Genomic DNA, 4,246 nt, shown 5'->3' with positions numbered 1-4,246 from the left:
CTTTGAAACTTTTACTTCTTCATGCTGAATCATTGGCTTATTAAATCTTTTCGCAAAGCGCTCCATCAGAAATACTTTCTCCTTGGTCAAAACGGGCACAGAAAGTTTTATAAGGGCAGCCTGTTTTGCACCGTCTAAATAACCGACAGTATGCGAATAGGCTTTTTAATAACAGTATTTACAATATAACCCATGTTCAAAAATGCTTTTAGCTTCTTTTAGTCTAAGAAACAGGGGTGTTTTAGCGGATTGTGGTCTTAAATTAGTAAACGCTGAAGTGTTTCCCCGCTCGTGAGCAGATCTGGCTCCATTTAAACAGAATCCTGCTCAGCTCCTGCTTTCACTGCAACTTTTGAATTGAGCCCAAAGCGATAAGCAAGCTGAATTATCAAAGCTCATTAGGTACTAGAGATCACGGTATGTTATCATGTAAATGCAGTCCCATGTATCCTCCGTAATTTCGAGTAAATACCAAAACACACCATCCGCGACCCACAGCGGGAATGAGCAGGACTTGGGTGCTCAGAGCGTGAGGCAACTATCGCCAGGAGGGGGGTTTGATCCTCGCTCTCGCTACTATTTGAAATATCATTATTAAAGAAGCGTAATAGAGATTTTTGCAGATGTTTTTTATGCTCCACTATACATTACAATCATGAAAACAAATCAATTAGAAATATGCAATACAACGTCGGTTCCCGAAAATAAAATCTGTTTTACACAGACATCATTGCTTTTGAGATAATCCAGATTGTGAAGACAAGTGCGCCCTAGCTTTGGAAAATGTTACTCAAAGGTTGGAAAGTACAACACGTTTGTACGTTTGACGTTTACAACAGGTAACATGGCACTTCTCCAGCAAAGCAACTCAGGTTAGTGAACTACTGGTGTATTCAATACACCTCCATTCATCCATCACTTGTCAGGATGGTTGAGTGTTCTAAAGCACCATTCAAAGCGCTTTACAGGTAATGGGGACTCCCCTCCTCCACCACCACCAAAGCACCATGATCAAATACTCGTGTTTTTCTAGCTCTCATGGGTATTCTTGTCTCCAGATCGAGGTGTGGGTTCAAATCCCACTCCTACCAGTTCCTTGTCAGGATGGTTGAGTGTTCTAATGCACCCTGATCAAGGACTTGTGTTTTTTCTAGCTCTCATGGGTATTCTTGTCTCCAGATCGAGGTTTTGGTTCAAATCCCATTCCTACCAGCTACTCTTTTTCCCTGTTACATTTTTCCCATCTTGATGTGCTCGCTGACAATGACAGGAGAAGGAAAACGGAGAAACTGCTTAGCAGACACATGATGGGCAGGAAGATTCATGAACTTTTAGATGTGATTAGCAGAAAGTCAACTATAAATAGACTTCGTGCATTAAGAACTGTTTGCATTGCCTGTAATCTAGGTAAGATTTATGGTAAGGTATGCATTCAAATGTGAAAGACTATAATAATGTAAAACCAGGAGAAGACTTATTAAAACATACTGTTTTCCTTGCGGTTTCTAATGTATTTTATTAAATGGGGGCTTTGTGAAATCAACTAAAATAAAATAAACCAATTAGAAATATGCAATACAATGTCTTTGAGTTCAGCTTTTCTTATTTCTTCAGCAGAACCACCGGCATCAGAATATACTGATCCACATAAGTAGCGCTTTCGGCTTCTGATGGTTTTTATTGAGCGCTGCTCTTAACTTTACATTTGCTCAGGCTAGTTTTCCCCATGAAAAAAGACATTTCCCAAATTACATGATTTCACTTTTTTCCCCATCAACAAGTAGAAATAAATAAAACATAATTCAGTCTACGAGCCACAGACAGGATGGCTGGTGGTCTAAGGGCTTGCGTTGAGGTCGCAGTTTCCCCTGGATACGTTTGTTCAAATCTTACTTCCGACAAAGAGCCTCTCTCATTAGAGTAGAAATGACAGATTCTCTAAGTAGAAAACATTTCCACAACATCTCGCATTTCACGTGTTTAATGTTAATTGTCTTAGTGGTTGTTTCGGTGAATGATGGCTCTCTTCTCTTGCAGGGTGACGGCAAACTTCTTCAGAGAGGGAGTCTCCCACGCACGGCTTTTCTTTATCAGGACCGAAGGTAACAGAGACAGACTTCAAACTCAAATGAATTACTTCTTAAGCATTTATGACCGGTAAAAAGCTGAGAGCAGAAGAAAACGTCATTGGAAATGAAGAAATGTCTGCTGACAGTAATCAGAGCTCATGCTCAACTGCGAACAAGCGCTCCTTGTTAGTACAGTGTTGAGTACCCCCGCTTGTCGCGCGGAAGACCGGGGTACGTTTCGGTGACAGGGTGCTGGTTTAATTTTTTAACAACAACCTGACTTCAGTTAAAAACTGTGTACCGTTTACTAAGTTTCAGACTAGTTATTGCGGTAGAATATGGAGATCATCTCCAGCTCTGAGCTCAACTGCAACAAGAAGTCGTGCTGAACAAAGTCAGAGCCCAGCTGAACGTGTGCTCAGTGCGGTGCTCAGGACTAAGGAGCATTGTTGTGGTTCTAATTAGCACGAACTGCAGGGGCTCTGAATCAGAGCATTTCAATTTATCTGTTCAGTAAATTAAAATGCAGGACACCTTAAAATGGGATTATTACTTTGTCTCTGTCCCGTTTGTATATAATCGAATGTTTAAAAGATACCAGTAAGGACACACAACTACTAATGGGATACTTATTGGAAATAGTCCCAAAACAAGCAGGTCCGGCAGCTGGTAGACCCCTGTAGTAATTTTGCAGTGACAGAACACTTTGAAGATTTGCAATCTATTTAAATATGAATTTACTCAATTTCAGTTCTCTTTTCTCCCACTCCCTGGCATAACTGAACCCTCACTGTCGCATACTAAAGGCTTTACATGCATTAGCTGTGATAATGCTTCTAATAAACACAGAATGAAACTTAGTTTTGTTCCTCATGGTGATCCTCTTCTAGATCCAAATGAAAAGTTTAATATGATCCCCCAAGAAAAAAAAGGAGTCCATTTCCGAATAATTGATGCCCCATCAAACATTTTTTAATATCCCCGAAAGTTTATACAGAGAATCCTGGTTCGCAGCTTAAATTCAAGTTAAAAAAAAGGAAACGAGTTGGAAACGATGTCAATCTGGGATTTAAATCACCCGGAACATTTCACTACATTGGGCAGTATGGGCCAAAGAGCATCTACTGACAGCCCTTCGATAGCTCAGTTGGTAGAGCAGAGGACTGTAGTGGGTAATAGCTAGGAATCTTTAGGTTGCTGGTTCAATTCCGGCTTGAGGGAAGGTACTTCTTGTGTACTTTGTTTAATCAAAGCGTTAAAATAACGGATCTGTTTCATTCAGACGTTGATCAAAAGCTCAATAAACGACGAAGCAGAGGCTCCTGTTCTGAGTTCACCTCACGTCTGATTGTCTTGTTTTGGCCAAGATCTGATCTTTGAATTAAGGGACTACACTGTCTGCTTTGTAATTCAAAAATACATACAAATGTCAAGTTTTTTGTAGATATAAAGGTGTTCTCTGTTTTCAAAGGATAGCTACTTAATTGGCTTTATGATTTGGTATTGATTTTGTATCGTTGTATTATTAAGTTTGTGCTTTCTGTGTTTTTATCGTATTGTGAACTTATTTTTTAAACAAATGCTTACAAAGGCAGACACAGCACACATCTGTTTATGCCAGCGGTGAATTGCATATTTTTATTAAGTACAAGCTACTGTGCACTTCTGGGAGTATAACAGGTTCGATATAAAGTGGCAAAAATATAAAAGGGGAAAATACCCCAGACTGCGTGTAAAGCTCTTGTTGTGGCTGTTGTTTTATTATTAGATAAAAATGGCGTATTGTGCACGAAATGTTGCAGAAACACAATCTGATATTTTAATAACTATTATTTTAATAATTTGAGCATCCTGACTGGTTGCATCACTGCCTGGTATGGGAACTACTCCGCCCAGGATCGCAAGGTATTGCAGAGGGTGGTGAAGTCAGCGCAGCGTATCACCAGCTGTGAGCTACCAAGCATCCAGGAGATCTACTCAGCTAGATGTCTGAAGAAGGCCAGGTCCATTCTCAAGGACCCCAGTCATCCCAGTCACAAACTGTTTTCCCTCCTACCGTCCGGTAAACGGTAACAAAGCATTCGGTCCAAGTCCAACAGACTACGGAACAGCTTCTACCTCCAGGCAATAAGACTGCTAAATAGCCAACCTGCAGCTCCTTCAGCAAATCGCCTGTA

General features: G+C 40.4%; 1 non-coding gene across 1 annotated transcript; it reads left to right on the top strand.

Moving 5' to 3' along the window:
* The first annotated feature begins 3,201 nt into the window (after positions 1 to 3,201).
* On the top strand, positions 3,202 to 3,290 carry trnay-gua (transfer RNA tyrosine (anticodon GUA)). Its single transcript is given in 2 exon segments — positions 3,202 to 3,238; positions 3,255 to 3,290. It is a non-coding gene; the product is annotated as a tRNA-Tyr (tRNA).
* The last annotated feature ends 956 nt before the right edge of the window (positions 3,291 to 4,246 follow it).

Source organism: Atractosteus spatula, chromosome 10 (assembly GCF_055471065.1).
Source record: "Atractosteus spatula isolate fAtrSpa1 chromosome 10, fAtrSpa1.hap1, whole genome shotgun sequence".
In the NCBI taxonomy this organism is placed as follows: Eukaryota; Metazoa; Chordata; class Actinopteri; order Semionotiformes; family Lepisosteidae; genus Atractosteus; species Atractosteus spatula.
Note: the sequence above shows the minus strand (reverse complement) of the source record. Positions and strands in the feature narration are given on the sequence as shown.